General features: G+C 36.7%; 1 protein-coding gene and 1 non-coding gene across 3 annotated transcripts in view; both read left to right on the top strand.

The window, feature by feature from the left end:
- MACROD2 (mono-ADP ribosylhydrolase 2) overlaps window positions 1-17,495 on the top strand; it is a 2,391,823-nt gene that overhangs the window by 1,691,363 nt on the left and 682,965 nt on the right. The gene's annotated exons all lie outside the window — the stretch shown is intronic.
- LOC130030902 (small nucleolar RNA U13) lies at window positions 14,608-14,710 on the top strand. The gene has a single exon (XR_008793562.1). It is a non-coding gene; the product is annotated as a small nucleolar RNA U13 (small nucleolar RNA).

Raw genomic sequence — 17,495 nt, forward strand, 5'->3', positions numbered from 1 at the left:
CCCCTTTCTAGATTTTTTCAGTTTTATTTAAAGTTTTCAGTTTGAATATTGAACCTGGTCCTCCCAAAAGCATCACTCTTACTCTTTGAGCTATTATTTCCCCAATGATGTTACTTTTAATATTATGGGGGGTATTTATAATTTGACAAGGATGCCTGGTCTTTACTATTCTGAATATTTGCTCGAGCGGGCCCAGTAACGTCTCCATTGGAGACTTTGTTGTTACTGTGTCTGGCATATCGAATACTCTCGGTAGCTTGCCGGGCTCTCCGAGAGGGGTGGAGGAATCGAACTCGGGTCGGCCATCTTGGCCGCTTGTAAGGCAAACGCCCTACCCGCTGTGCTATCGCTCCAGCCCATTCTGAATATAAAATATATTTTTTATTTTTAGAAGTGAAAATCATGTTATGATAGATATAGCTAGTCCACAAAAATGTTATTGTCCATTTTACTTTACTAAATTGACCATCATTTTCTATTTTTCCTAATGGCTACTTATAAAATAAGCCAACTTCTTATAATACCAAAATTTTACCTTATTTGGGTCCCATGGAGACTGATGAACTGAATTATTCTAGGTGGAACTATAAGTCCAGTGGGTTTTTCTACTTGAAGAATACAACTTCTTATTCACTTGTTTGAAATAAAATTTATCTGAGTTTTATATTGATGTTGTCCCTGATGACTAACTACATGTTAAAATAAAACTTAATTTTCTTAACCTTGGTGAAAATTCTTATGGTACTTCTGATCGTTGGTCATAGAAATTTCTCCTTTGGTCTTTTTCCAATGTAATGGTAAGTACTCTGAATTATTTGGCCATTTTAAGATATGCTTTAGTTGCAAGTCCACGAAATTTTTGGTTCCTAGGAAGCATTCCTTATTCTGTAATGATTCAGTCTTTTGTAGTTGTTTTGAGTGGGATTCAGACTCTATCTCATGGCTTAGTCATTCAATCTCTATGAACTATAACTTTCCTTTCTAAAATGGAAGTAATCAAATGTGTTAATTAAAATGCTTTATATATAAAAAAAGAATATCTAAGTGTTTAATACCACAAATTGATTCATAAAAACATTTCTGTAATAATTTTAAAATTTTTCTAAACTCTGAGCCTTAACTATTTTCACAAAAAATAGAAGATTTGGATTATAAATACTAAATCTCATTTAACAACCTTTTTTGTAAGTGTCCCAAGAATTGCCAAGGATATTTTGATTTATATAGAATTCACAAGATCTTCAGAAAATGGATTTTCAAAATATTTCCCTTGCATATGATAATCTACTGACAGAGAAATCAGTTTATAAATCGGAAATGCTTTGTCTTTTTTCATAAAAACAATCTCAGCGATGTTCATACCATAACCTCATTTTATATAAATGCATGAAGGTACTTGGATTTACAAAGCAAAGGGAAAATTGATTTTATGATGTTGCTATAATACAAGCCACAAATCATCACTCATGATAAAAAAATGCAAATTTAAAACTGAAATGTGCCTTAAGTAAATATAACTATTTAAACCAGTATTCTTATAAGTTTATAGAGAATTAACTCAGAGGCTAGCTCTAGGTTTAAAAATACAAGATTCTTGTCGCTTTTGTTGTGTGCCAGTCTCTGTGGTGTGAGATGATACCTCATTATTGTTTTGATTTTCGTCTCCCTAATAATTAGTGATGTAGAGCATTTTTTCATGTGTCTTTTGGTCATTTGTATTTCTTCTTTAAGGAAGTTTTTGTTAATTTCTTCTCCCCATTATTTGATGGGGTTGAATGTTTTATTCTTATAAAGTTCTACAGTGCCGTACATATCTTGGATATTGGAGCGATAGCACAGCGGTAGGGCATTTGCCTTGCATGCAGCCAACATGGCCGACCCGAGTTCGATTCCTCCTCCCCTCTCGGAGAACCCGGCAAGCTACCAAGAGTATCTCGCCCGCCCGGCAGGGCCTGGCAAGCTCCCCGTGACGTATTTGATATGCCAAACACAGTAATAACAAAGTCTCCAATGGAGACGTTACTGGGCCCACTCGAGCAAATCGATGATCAACGGGAGGGCCTTTACTTTACTTTTTAATCCTTGATCAGATGGGTATTGGGTAAATAACCTTAACCAATTTGTTGCTATCTCTGTATCTAGGTCACTGTTTCTTTTGAGGTGCAGAAACTTCTCAGTTTAATGTAGTTCTATTGGTTCAATTTTGCTTCCACTTGCTTCTTCAATGGTAATTCACCTTTGAAGATGCCTTCAGCTTCAATTTTTGGAAGTTTCTGGCCACATTTTTCTCCATGTATCCTTATGGATTCAGGTTTGATTTTGAGGTCTTTAATCCATTTTTTAAAAATTTTATAATTAAGTCATCAGTTTAATTGCAGACATTCATTATTCCAACATCAATCCCACTACCATTGCACTCTCCCACCACCATTATTTCCAATTTTCTCAACAACCCCTTAAACTTACCTCATAGCAGGTCTTGAATAATTGGGCTGGAGTGATAGCACAGCGGTAGGGCATTTGCCTTACAAGTGGCCAACATGGCCAACCCGAGTTCGATTCCTTCGCCCCTCTTGGAGAGTCCGGCAAGCTTCCGAGAGTATCTCGCCCGCACGGCAGAGCCTGGCAAGTTACCCGTGAAGTATTCTATATGCCAAACACAGTAACACATCTCATGATGGAGACATTATTGGGCCCGCTTGAGCAAATCGATGAACAACGGGAGGACCGTGACCGTGATATTGCTTGCTATAAATAACTTACTAAGAGAATGTTCAAAAAAAGTTTCCTTAGAAGAAAGTTAGTGAAGATTGTTTTATCTTTAATCCATTTTATCTGACTTTTGTGCCTGCTGTTAGATGGAAGTCTAAGTTCATCTCTTTCTTTCTTCCTTCCTTCCTTTCTTTCTTTCTTTCTTTCTTTCTTTTTTCTTTCTTTCTCTTTCTTTTCTCTCTCTCTCTTTCTTTCTTTCTTTCTTTCTTTCTTTCTTTCTTTCTTTCTTTCTTTCCTCCTTTTTTGCATGTAGCTGCCTAGTTTTCCCTCTTATTGAAGAGGTTTATCTTGCTCCATTCCATGTTTCTTGCTCCTTTATCAAATACTAGGTGGTCATATATTTGAGGATCTGTGTTAGGATATTCAGGTCTGTTCCATTGATCTGTGGCTCTGTAACCCCCAAATACCATGCTGTTTTAATTACTATCACTTTGTAATACTGGAGCGATAGCACAGCGGGTATGGCATTCGCCTTACAAGCGGCCAACATGGCCGACCCGAGTTCGATTCCTCCGCCCCTCTCGGAGAGCCCGGCAAGCTACCGAGAGTATTCGATATGCCAGACACAGTAACAACAAATTCTCCAATGGAGACGTTACTGGGCCCGCTCGAGCAAATCGACGATCAACGGGAGGGCCTTTACCTTTTTTTACCTTTTGTAATACAGTTTGAAGTTGAGGAAGGTGATGCCTCCGATCTTCTTTTTCCCAAGAACTATTTTAGCTATTTTTGGGGTTTATTGTTCCATGGAAACTTCAGGAGTGTTTCATCTATTTCTTTGAAAAATGTCATAGGTATCAAAAACTTTATTGAATCTCTTTAATGCTTTGGGAATATTGCCTTTTTGACAATTTTAACCCTCCAAATCCATGAGCAGGGGATATGTTTGCATTTTCTCATGTTTTGCATATTTCTTGAAGTAGTATTTTGTAGTTTTCTTTGTATAAGTCCTTTATCACTTTAGTTAAACTGATTCTGAGTTACTTGATTTTGTGAGGCACAGTTGTGAATAGGATTTTTTTTCTAATACCTCTCATTATTTGTGTATAGGAAAGCATGGACTTTTAGGTATTGATTTTGTAACTTACCACTTTACTATATAAATATATTGCTTCTAGGAGCTTTTCTGTGCTATTTCTTTGCCCCTGCTTTCTTTTATCATGAAGGGCAGGTGAAAGTTCAATTGAATGCCAAATATTAGCATACCATGAGATTCTGGAGCTATCAGATGATAGAGGATGAAAAAGCAATTTATAGATCTGATGAAATAAAAAAAAAGAAATGCTTCCCAGAGGACAAGAGCTCAGGAACATTGTTAATACTCAGAGCTAGGGAAATTGACAGAATTTTAATGATGAAGTTTATAGATAAGATACCATCTCTTATATGACACTTTTAATTACCTTATATATATTATAACTGCTATCTTCTCAAGACTTTCTCATTATATCAGCCCAGACCCCCTTCACCCCACACACCAAAGCACAAATATTCACTCCATTAGAGTGTTGAGGTACTTTGGATGCTTATTTAAAGAAGTACAAACTTTTGCAAATTGAAATTTTAGAGCAGAAGGTGACTGATAGCTTTGTGGTGCATATTCGGTATCTACTGCCATAATAATAACAACCTTTCTCCTTTACCATTGTTCTATAACATTGTTCTTGATATTTCCAATGAAGTTAAATGCTCTTGATTATGATCACTGTCTAATAATTATCTTAAGCCCTTTCTTGGTTCTCTCAACTGACTGAATGATTACATCTGCCTGCCAATTTCTAAAAACTGCAAATGAAGCTGGGGTATCAAGTGCAGTATCAAGTTTGTGCCTTCAGAGTTCAAGAAACCTAGTGACGACTTGATCTCTAAAATATAAATATTTAATAGTATATATTAACAGATGTCTTCTTAGTGGTAGAAACTTAGAAACACTTATAATTTGCATAAGCAGCAAGATAATTGCATAAATAATGGGATCTTATGAAAGAAATGAAATGATCTGTTATTCTTATATTATTAAGGATAATATATTTTCATTTTCAGAAGCACCAAAACACAAAATTATAGAGAAGGCTGGAAAATACATAAAAATCTATAATCATTGATTGCATAAGAGAGTAAAAATTGAAGTTTATTTGTTATTTTTCCCTTTCATTGACTTTGGTGTTATTTGACTTGCAGTCTTGATGCAAAAAAATTATATGTATTCTGTGAAGAATAGTTTTAGGAAATTTCCTTCCTATGCATACATTTTCTTTCTTAAAGATACTGTATACATAGACTGTAAAGGTATCATGGAAGTCCATACACAGAAAACACTTTCCATCTTTTATTTATTATTTCTATGAAGACTAAGAAGGAAAACAATAATACTGATCTATCAATCTTAACTTTAGTAGCATCTTCTTTCTACTCTTTTAGTTTCCTTTTCAAATGTTCAAACAAAATTTAAGTACACACAGATATTTTCATTATAATGTTATTTATAGTAGTTCAAATACAGAAACAACCCAAACGTCTGGTGAAAAATAAGTGCATAGAGACACTGTGATGTGGAATACTACTCAGCTAAAAGAAAAGATAAAAGTATTGCCTTTTGAAGCAACTTTGTTAAGCAAAATTAGAGATAGGATGAAATCCAGGACACTGTCAAGGTTGGTACATAAAGAAACAAAACATGGGAATGAATGTTATCTCATAAAATAAAACCTTGGTCTTTGCCAGTAGAACTGAGGTTACCTCGTGTGTTGGAGGGCTGGTATCAGGGGGTATGCTGGAGAAGAAGGAAGAAGCAGTTAGGAGTTGGCATAACAATGACAGTGGGGAGAGTCCACTTTGGTGTAGGGATGCAAGTAACTTTGTTTACAGAAAATATATAAACATTGACATAATTGAAACTATGTTACCTAAATAACAAAAAAATTAAATATAAAATAAATTTAATATCCAGGCTCAAGATACTTTTGTTCAAACAGATATCTATTTACCTTAATATATATGTAGATTGAGAGACAGATTTATAGATCAATACATAGATAGCATTAGCTGTTCTGCAACTGCTTTATTTCTTGAGTTTCTTGTTTAGCTACCCTGAAATATTCAGTTCTATTGCTCAGATAGCCACAGCACAGTTTTACTACTTCCCAGGACTGCTAACTATAATTTACTGGTCATATGTACTTAGCCGAGCCAGGTTCGATTCCTCCGCCCCTCTTGGAGAGCCCAGCAAGCTACAGAGAGTATCTCGCCCGAACTGCAAAGCCTGGCAAGCTATCCGTGACATATTCAATATGCCAAACACAGTAACAACAAGTCTCAAAATGAAGACTTTACTGGACCCACTCAAGTAAATCGATGAACTACAGGAGGACAGTGTTTGTTTTTTTTATGTACTTAGAGTATCACCTTAACATCTCTGTGCTAAAGTAAAAGTAAAATAAAGGCCCTCCCGTTGATCATCGATTTGCTCAAGCGGGCCCAGTAATGTCTCCATTGGAGACTTTGTTGTTACTGTGTTTGGCATAACGAACACGTCACGGGGAGCTTGCCAGGCTCTGCTGTGCGAGCAAGATACTCTCGGTAGCTTGCTGGGCTCTCTGAGAGGGGCGGAGGAATCGAACTCGGGTCGGCCATGTTGGCTGCGTGCAAGGCAAACGCCCTACCACTGTGCTATCACTCCAGCCCTTAGAAACTTCCTCAATTTTAAAATTATGTTGGCAATGTTTACTTCAAAATCAGAAAGAGGTGTTGAAAGTTTTGATATTATTAAAGGTAGCATTTATTACCTATTTAAGTAATTCCTTGTACTTTATCTCTCCTGCACTCAAAAGTTGCTTTACAAACTTACTTCAGTTCAACAAACTAGTAGCAAATATACATAACATGCTATTAATATGAATAATTTTTAAAAAGACATGAGTCCTGCCAGTAAGGATTACAACCCCATTTATGAAAATATACTGTACCTCATTAAATATAAGATGCATAGTTCTTCACTTTTTTACACCTCTGATATTGCCAGTCCTGGTAAAAGATGGTGTCATGATAGTATCTGATATTTACTGTCAACCAGGAGTAGTACTTTTTAAATTGTGATACACAGAAATGATCATAAGAAGTGGGTAACTTTGTAAATGGAATTCATACATCAAAAATAATGAGTACTATGTGGTAAATGCCTTCCAAGAAAATAGTTTAGTACCAAATAAAAACACAGTTTGTAAAATTTCCTAGCTAGGTTGATATTGCAGAGCACAGAACTACAACTTCCAGCCAGACTATTTCAAATTTGCTTCTCTGTTGAACTTACTGATTGTAGGTGAATGCTTCTTTGGTTTGGTTAGGAGTTCTCCTTGGCAGGCATACATAATGACAGGTCAAGGGTGATGAGGGTTGTAGATGCTTCAGCTTTCCTGTTGCTTTTGTGTCCTTCCTATTTCTCTTGGATCTACCCAGTGGGCCCCTTCACGTTATCATTCACAGTTGAACCCCAAGTCCAGTCTATACTCATATCCTCCTGTCACCCTGGAACATGGCCTTGGCTGCTTAAAAATACAAGTAGCACTGTAGCACTGTCCTCTCATTGTTCATTGATTTGCTCGAGTGGGCAACAGTAACGTTTCCATTGTGAGATTTGTTAGTGTTTTTGGCATATTGATTATTCCATGGGGAACTTGCCAGGCTCTGCCCTATGGGCAGGATACTCTCGGCAGGATACTCTCAGCAGGATGCTCTCGGCAGGATACTTGCCGGCCTCTTCGAGAGGGGTGGAGTAATCAAACCAGGGTCAGCCGTGTACAAGGCAAACACCCTACCCAATGTGCTATTGCTCTAGCCTGAAAAAATACTAGTATCATTATCATTTTGCATCTTGTGGGAAAGACAAAAATTTATTTCTACTCTCTGGGGTTTTTAGCTGGCTCCAGTAATTAAACTGACAGAATGAAAGTGACATAAAACAGGTTGACAGAAAGAAAACATGAGAAGTTTTACTTAACACAGGAACTCTCATGGTCACTAGAATTGAGATGCTTAGAGAACACAGTACACAGGGGAAATTCAGAATTTGAGGAACAGGAACTTGTCAATTGGAACTAAAGGTCTGGAAGTTTGAAGGAGATTTTCAAGAAAACCTAAATGTAAATAAAGACCCAGAGAAGTGGCAAAACTTAAACATTTCAGAATTCGCCTTATTAGGGAGTCAGAGTGATCAATTGTACAGAAGGTAAGGTATTGCCTTGCACCTGGCTGAACCTGTTTGATCCTTAGCATCCCATATGGTCCCCTGAACACCACCTGGAGCAATTCCTGAGTGCAGGAGCACTGCTGAGTGTGACCTCCAAACAAACAAACAAAAGGCTTTTGAAGAGTCAACTGTGGAAAAGTAATAAATAAATGACAATGTTAATGACAAAATTGTCTATGGTTTTGACTGTCTCAAAAAACATTTCTAATAGCACAGCGGGTAGGGCGTTCGCCTTACACGCGGCCAACATGGCCGACCCGAGTTCGATTCCTCCGCCCCTCTCGGAGAGCCCGGCAAGCTACCGAGAGTATTCGATATGCCAGACACAGTAACAACAAAGTCTCCAATGGAGACGTTACTGGGCCCGCTCGAGCAAATCGACGATCAACGGGAGGGCCTATCTTCAGGAAGTAAAAGGAAGGTTAGAATGCCATTTTTACAACTGCTGTTTTGGATTTAACTCAGAATCAAGCATAGGGCAAAGTGGCATATGTATTTTTGGTGGGATGTTATGCCACGCATCAACTGCTTTTTCAGAGATTTGAACCCCAGCTCCTTGAGTCCCAGATGCTTCCTGCTTTGAGTACCCATGATACCATTCAGCCCTCCAAATTTTGTTTAACTAATCCCTACTTTTATATTCTCTGATAAAATAAATTTTTGTGGATTCTGTTTGCATTTCTTGACCCTGAATGACACAGCACTTAAAGGAGGGAATTCCCTTTTTTATTAAATTGCCAGAGCTTCTGTAATTTGCATATGATTGGTGATCTTTTCTTTTCTTTTCTTTTTTCCTGTCACTGATTTTCAAAATGAGCTCTGCAAGTCTCAGAGCAAGGGTTCCTACTGCAATGGTGAATTGAGCGTGGTTGCAGACAAGATGAGCAAATAAAAAGGCTCTCTTCTTAACCTAGAATAGCTTTTAATTTTTTTTTACGTTGAATTTTTCACATAAGATTCATGTTGGAAAGGTTTCCCAGGATAAGTGCCCTACATTTGATTTACTTTAGAAGTCAATAATAAAGTATCATTCTCTAGTTATTTAATTCAGATCATTTCTTTCTACTTTTGCCAGAACTTAATTCTCGCTATGTGTTAGTACTTTTTTTCCCCATTCTTGATACACTTGTTATGTTCCCTTAATATTAAGGTTATGTTGCTTTTCATTTTGTTTTTGTTTTTGCGTCACACCCGGCAATGCACAGGGTTGCTCCTGGTTTAGGACTAAGGAATTACTCCTGGTGGTGCTGGGAATAGAACTGGGGTCGGCCCTGTGCAAGGCAAACGCCCTACCCGCTGTACTATTGCTACAGCTCAGGTTATGTTACTTTTTTAAAGCTTATACTCGATTGTCTTTTCCAGGACAACAAGAAACAGTGCCATATATTAATGAGCATTAAACCAAGACATAAACATCTTAAAACTGTCCTGGGAGTATTGTAGTATATACAGACTAGATTACTGTAGGTAGCTTATTAACCCTCCTTTATTCTTCTCTATTTTAAAACAGAGATAACTATCCATACCTGGTGTGTGTTTTCAAAAGGTCAGAAGTGCTTTATCTCTTTCACTGCCTGCATTTTGTGGTCTTCCGCTGCTTCCCCCACCCCAGGGAGGTTGATGGCGATGGGCAGGTGAAGGAAGGAATAAGGGCCACGCTTGTCGCTATCAATTGAAGTTTATTCCAATTTTCACTCCTCTTCTGCTTCTCTCTCTCAAGCCTGAGCCCCTCTCACTTCTGATTCTGCCCTCTGGAGCCCGAGCCCCCTCAGAGTTTACAGTCTTAGTTTATAGAGCAATCATGTAGGGTGGTGACACAAATCAACAAAGACAGGTAAGATCACTCCTCCAGGAGATTGACTCAAGGATAAAATCTCATCTAAAGAGATTACTCCAGATTACTAGGAGATCTGCTGAAGGGTGGGATCCCAACGAGGGTGTGTTCTTTCCTCCGCTAGTAATCTACTTAAATAGTTGTAGTAAATCTACTTCAAATATTTCTAGCAATGTCATTCTGTATGAGCACACTGTCACTGTCACTGTCACCCTGTTGTTTATCAATTTCCTCCAGCAGGCACCAATAACGTCTCCTTCGTCCTTGCCCTGAGATTTTAGAAAGTGACACTTTTGAGGCTCTTTGAGGGTCAGGAGGATGAGACCCATCATTGTTACTGGTATTTGGCATATTGAGTATGCTATGGGGAGTTTGCCAGACTCTGCTGTGTGGGCAGGATACTTTTGTTAACCTGCCAGGTTCTCCAGAGTAAGAACTAGATAATAAGATGTTCCAGGAGCTGGGTTTTATAGTTTCTGGGTGTTGGTTGTTGATGGGACTACACGGGCACTGGGGGCAGTTGGTGAGTGTAATGCCTACATATTGGAAGATGGGGATCTGGGTGGAGGATGCCCAATCCCAATCTGAGCAGGCCTGGAGATCTACACCCCGGGTCCCGCACACCTGGGTTCCTCTGCTAGTTCCTTCATGTGTGAGGCTCTTCCAAATGTGTGGAGAGTGGTCTTAAGCATAGCTGTGGCTGGAACCAGGGGTCTTCAGCTGCTGGGGCTCTGCTCGGCGTGGGGAGCAAAACTCAACCCACCCTCCTCCAAGGGGCCCTGGTGAGGACAGCCAGGACTCTGCGCTGTTCATATATGAGCACAGTAAGAGATAAACTTAAGGTTTGGTTCTTCCTGAGGACATCACACTATATATTCCATATATATATATGTATATATGTATATACTGTGGAATATATATGTATATACGTGTGTGTGTGTGTGTGTGTGTGTGTGTGTGTGTGTGTGTGTGTGTGTAGGCTGTACCACAGTCCTCAGGCCAGGTTAGTCTTCCTAACCCCAGCAGGGTCCTAGCCTCATCCTTACTTACTTTTGGATCATGACAGCATTTGTCCATGATCATGCCCTCAACTTAGAGTTGAGTATCGTGGCACTTTGGCTTGGCCCATTTCGATGCCAGGGTAGCTCACAGCTTGCCCTGGGTCCATTCAGTCCCTTGTTGGACCCTGCTTTTGGGATACTAGGAACTAAGAGCAACTGAGTCAAGAAAGCAGATGCCCTAGAGTAAATAGTATTCTGAGTCAGTCAATTCCCAGGTTAAAAAGCATAATATTAACTGTCTTCCTGTGTCCATACAGAAAGGACATTGCTTTAAGATGTTACTTTACAATACGAGTTCAGTGTTCTTAAAAGGATCTGATCTTACAAGCTAACAGAATATGATTAGGGAGAAAAGGTGATTAACTGGCTGGGGAAGAGAGCACAGAGAAGAGTTTACAGATAAATAGAGGAATGGGAGTGACTCTGGAGCACTGTGATGGGTGTAACCCGATAAATCTAAGTTCCCTGTGCTAAGGGAGAAAGAACAAACCAATGTTATCTTACAACCTGGTACACATTTTCTGATCTTTGGAGCTTAATTAAATCTGCTTTTTATTATAATTTTTCAAATTTTGCACTATTAACAAACTCAGATTCAGAACTCAGATTCAGATTTTTCTAAACTACAATATCTTTTGCTTATGAATCAAAAGCATACAGGACACATCTTACAGACAAGAAAAAAATCATAGACAATTTTAAATAAAAATCCTCTACAAAATATCTTTTAAAATATAGAAAAAGGTTAGCTTTATTTAACTGGTGACATTTTACTGCTATATATAAATGATATGTCTAAAAGATATGCATGAAATTTTGTTTCCAGAGAGAATTTCCTCCTTGTCCCTTTTTTCTGCATATTCCAGAATGTCTCCCTTAGAAACTATAAAGATGAAAATTTACTCTCTAAAATAATTAATGCAAATGCTTACAAAATTTGAAATTATGACCTTTGCATGGACAGTGTATATGTTCACATATACTTTATAAATGTTTTGGGGAACTTAATAATAACGCCTGTTCTTTCTGGGACTTATTTTTCCTCTTAAAAGTAGAGATCATCAAACATCAAAAATTCATTGCACTGATACAGTTTATTTCAAAATGAAAGTTTTACTGTATGACAATTTGCAAGCTACCTATATAATCAAAAGTGAAGAGAACCCCTTATAACTTGTCTTCTTTTCAAGACATGCCATGACTTGTTGCTTCCATAATTTTCAAAGCAAAACACTATTGAAAACTAAGAAAATAATATTATATTTCTGTCATATTTGTATATACAAAGTTTGTAGTATATTCAGTGAAGTATATACTATAACCTCACTATTTTAAATACAAAAGGGACATTTTTATTTCATTGATACTTTTTTATTTATTGAAATAAATTGAAACTCACATGATTTATGCCCAATCTCAAGTTTAATAAAAACTGAGAGTAATATTTAATGACAAAAATATAATTGTATTGAGTAATACTTTTGTGCCTCAATGATAATTTCTACAAAAGATACTGGTCTCTGCATTGAGGGTTATATCCCTTGAGCATGATGCCATTTTAGTTGATAATAGTAATGGTCCATGCAGAGTATAACCAAGAATAAATGTTCCCAAAACATATCCAACAAGAGTTTTTTTTTTTGAGGGGGATTGGTTTGTTCACATTAAATTATAGTGTGTAGGTTTCTAGTCTGTAACTTAAAAAAAGCATCTGTCAATTCTCTAATATTTTACAAATGATTTATTAACTATAAATTGTCAAGTATAGTTATAAAGTAATAATACACACAACGCACACATAAAACTTGTTATTTTTGTTAAAGGCAGGTCGTGACACATACATTGATGCACAATACTCTTGAAATAACTTGAATTCCTCAATTAATTCCTCAGGAATTCAATGCTTACCACATCAGGTATTTTAACAAAACCAGGGTGGCCAATATGCTCTATATTCCGTGCTAGTTTTAGAACAGAGAAAGGAATAGCACCCTGAAGGTCTAAAATTAAAAGTATTTTAAGTCCAACTGTGAGTTCAGGTGAAAGGGTCTTGTTGTCAGTGAGCAATATCTGCCAAAGAAGCAGGATATCCTAGGTGTGGATGAGCCAAATATTTGCCTGACGTAGGCTTTGTGTGCTATTTGATTTATCTTAACCCCAGGAAAGAATGGCAGAAATAGTTCTAATTTTCAAATGTTGAAAGGGCTTAATATGACAACAACTTTAAACATTTGTTTACAGTATTCTATAAAAGAACTAATTTCAAAGTTACTTTTAAGGACAAGTTAAGTTTACTGAATACTTTATACCAAAACTATCCTGCAACTGAGTATCCTATTTTTGCCTCCCCGTTTGAATGAATTCCCTGTTTATAATTTCTCAAGACCAGTTTTTGAATAGTTTTGTTTTATTCATTTCATGAGTGACTTTTGTTATCAAATTACATGTAATGGTGACAAATTCATCTCGCAGAATTTGTTGGTGTTGGTTTTATTCCTATTAACTATCATTTTCTAAAAAGAGCAAGTCATTTATTTAAACTGTTTATTAAGAAAAGGGAGTGCATAAATATATTGAGAATGCAAAATGAGCTTCCCAAACTTCTTCACTGATTCTTAAAATATTCTTAGAGAAAAATTTCTATGATACATTTTATTTATATAAATATTTTCATATTTAATAAAATGTTTAATTATATTGATATTATATTAAATATATAATATTAAGTTCCTCTTATCACTTTTTCCCTAGTTTTATTACATTCTAAATATCTAAAAGATGGCATCAAACATAACTACATTATTTAAAAAAATGCTTTGCATGGCTTTTTCCGGTCCTAAAATCATTATGATTGTCCTGCTTTTTTGAAAAATGTTCTTTCTCCATTCTTTAGGTACAACACTAATAGTCTTTCAAAAATTCATCTTAAAATATCACTTTGCCACACAGACAATTGATTGTTCTGCCTCAGGGCTAGCTTTCATTTTACCTTCATTAATGCTCTTCCGGAAAAGCATATTTTTCACTTGAATTGCTTGGAGGCAAGGTACATGCCTTAGTCATTGTATCTCAAATGCCTACAACTGTGAATGGCCCATGGTTAATTTCCCATAAACACTGGTTAGGACTCAATATTCTTAGGAGCCACTTACCTCCCCATGGAGGCAGACCTAATTAGATTATTTTTCTCCTTTTCTGTCTTAAGCAGCTATCTTAAGCAGCCCTACTGCCAGCTTGTTTGTATTTTCCTTTGATTGATGCTTTCTTTCCATGTTTCTTTGGAGGTGCATATTTTTTTCTATCCTTTGTAGTGGGGATTTTAATTAAAGATAATTGAGATTCAAATCTTAGAATAGAAGGATACCTTAGAATAAAATAACCTTCTATAGGAGAAATCAGACATTTTGCCATATCATGAACTATGCTTGCATTAAAACAGTATGTTTCTTGCAATAATAATAATAATACAGGAATTTTGCTTGTAGCATGAAATGAGAAATATGCTGGTACGTAGCCAGGTGGAATGGGTATGGTGTTTTGACCACATTTCAATCTGGAGTTTATAGGTGCCTTAGCCTCTTAGACTTAGCTAAGCTGGTCAGTCAATGTTCACTGACTGACCTTTCAGTAAAAAGACTGTTAGACAAGTGACTTGCAATCCTGAGTTAGATTGCACAAAAGAGGCACGATTTTGGATACTTTTCCAGTTCATAAGATGATGATTGGGCACTCACACATTTGTGTGACATGTGCCTCCCTTAAAACTTGTCAGGCATTTGGCACCTTACCCATCTAATGTGAAAAAAAAAAAGAGGCAGAACTTTTCTGATAACTCTAAACAAATCTGCATGCACATTCCCCAGGACCTGATGGCTGTAGGTTCGAGGATTGGGGAATGGGTGGGGTAACTCTTCATGGCTGTCCATAATACACTAGCCACCAAAGTAGTATTAGTTCATATCTATTTATTTGTAGAAAGTTCTTACTCTATCTTAGAGTTTATAATTTAGCTTAGCCTAAATTATCAAGATTTTAGATAACAATTCAAGAATTTTCATAAATAGAAAATAAAATTTTCATACATTTACTTACATGCCAGGCCTAAGCGATAGCATAGCAGGTAGGACGTTTGCCTTGCATGAGGCGGACCTGGGTTCGATTCCTCTGTCCCTCTCAGAGAGCCCGGCAAGCTACCGAGAGCATTCTGCCTGCACAGCAAAGCCTGGCAAGCTCCCCATGACGTATTTGATATGCCAAAAACAGTAACAACAAGTCTTACAATGGAGAGGTTACTGGTTCCCCCTCGAGCAAATCGATGAACAATAAGAGGACAATGCAACAGTGCTAGAGTGCTACTTAGATGCCAATCAGGTGGCTGTATTCAGAAGACAAACCAATTTGTTTCTTACTGTTTATAAAGACTTTTTATTTTATGCTTTCATCCACTAGAATCTAATGTCTTTATAGGTAATGGATATTTCTATTTATGCTTTTAATTTCAATAAGGATCAATGACCAAACTCTGAAGATGATTAAAGGTAGGATTTACATCAACACATCAATTTAGATATAGGACCCTGTTAGTAAATATCTGTGCTGAAGAAGCATTGAACACATTAAGAAGATATTTTAGCCACACTTCCATTCAATTAAAAGGGAAGTGAGAGAAACTATTAATTTAAACCAGTGAGAAGAAATTGGTGTATAGGCTTGTCAGCACCTCATCTACAAATGAAACTAGAACCCTGCTGGTATTCTATTCTGAGTGTTCTGGTGATTTCACATTTGAAGAGTGGCTTGTACCTTGCTTCAAATTACTTAAGATATATGAATGGTATAATATAGGGAAACAGTTTGGATTTTGAAAGGTAGAAAAGTCATAGATGTGAAAAGAAACCTACTGATTGAATAGTCATGTCCTCACTGAGTAGTCAAATCTTAAAAATTCAGTACAGTGGTGAATTCCATCAACCTTCTCCCATCCTTTTGTCTCCTTTTCCTTTTCTTCTTTCTTCATAGGCACATCTCCTATATCAAAAGGTGACAGCGTTTTGCTCTTAGTTTTTATCTCTGTCAGTTATCTCAACTTTTATGCAAAATAATACCTTGTTCTGTTAAGACATTGCCCCTTTTGGGAGCAGTTTCCCTTTTCGTAGAAGTGCTAAAATATAGAAGAGCTTATAAAACTAGAAGTATGAACTCATAATAGTACAATCCCAGGTAATTTGAAAAATAAAGCTCTCAATATAGGGGAGGTACTTGTTTTTTTTAATATTAAAAATATTTTGATTGATTGCAGTTCTGTGATATTTAATATTTTAATGATGATTTATCATGCACATAATTACAATATCACACTCATCACCAGTGTGCCCACCTCCTTGGGGTCCCCAAAGGACCCCAACACTTCTCTCATCTTTTCAACCCCTTCCCCAACTCAGTTGTATGGATCAGTTCTCCTGTTGTGTTGCCTTTGACCCTTTGTCGCTACCTTGTTGTGTATCTTTAAGTCTAACATAAGAGAGTTCATTCTGTATCTATCCCTGTAGAGGAGATACTTTTGAGCCACACTTTGAGCTTAGAAGATCTAATTTTTTTAAGTATCTTTATGTCATAGAAGGAAATTCTAAAACTAAATAAATGAATTCTGAAACCCATGTCTTATATCTATCAGTCAATGAGTAATATTTAACACTAGTATGCATACTGTGGGATATTAAAAAAAGCAAAAGGCACACTCTTTATCCTAAATGAGATTACTATTGTCTAGAAGAAATATATAAAACGCCTGAATAAAGAATTAATATTAAAATATGTTAGCATCTCAAAGATGGGCTCGATGAAGAGGTGGTAATTAGAATTCATCTGAAATGAGGTTGAATCTTTAATTTTTATAAAAGGAAGGAAAGTGGTAGAACAGCACAGGAAAAGCATGAAAGTTGACAACAAAAAAGATAGAAAAAAACACACAAAAAACAGTGAAAAGTGGAAGTCTTGAAAATGGGTAGATTAAAATCACATGCTAAGGAGTTGTGAAATATAAATGGGAGCTTATACAGGCCTCTGTTATAAAGGACCTTGGATCCACAAAGAAGGTGGACTTAGGCTTATGTGAAGGCAAATCCCAATATGAACCTGTGGAAATAGGGAGTATGGATGCTGCAGAAATTCATTAAACAGAAAAGTGACATCTTAAACTCTGCTGATGCTAAAGGTGATATGAAAAGCAATTCAAAGAGAACTTTTCAACATCTGACATGGTCCTAAACTCATCATAATGTCACTCTCATCAGTGACTGATCAAGCAATGACTCCGTGACATAAACCATTTTAAAGGCTTCCTACATTAAATATTTTACTCCTTAACCACATGAGGTAACTTTATTATCCCCACTTTCCAGAGCTCACTGAGATCATTTATACCTCACAGAAATTAGTAAGAAACAAACTTATTTGTCATCCCGATTATCCTCTAGTTCTTCCAGATTTCTTACTGCAATACTGATATCTAGGGCCAGAGATATAATGTCGTGGCTAAGGGATTTTCCTTCTATGTATTCAACCCAAGTTCAGTCCATAGTGC

This window comes from Sorex fumeus, unplaced genomic scaffold (assembly GCF_029834395.1).
Source record: "Sorex fumeus unplaced genomic scaffold, SorFum_2.1 ptg000044l, whole genome shotgun sequence".
In the NCBI taxonomy this organism is placed as follows: domain Eukaryota; kingdom Metazoa; phylum Chordata; class Mammalia; order Eulipotyphla; family Soricidae; genus Sorex; species Sorex fumeus.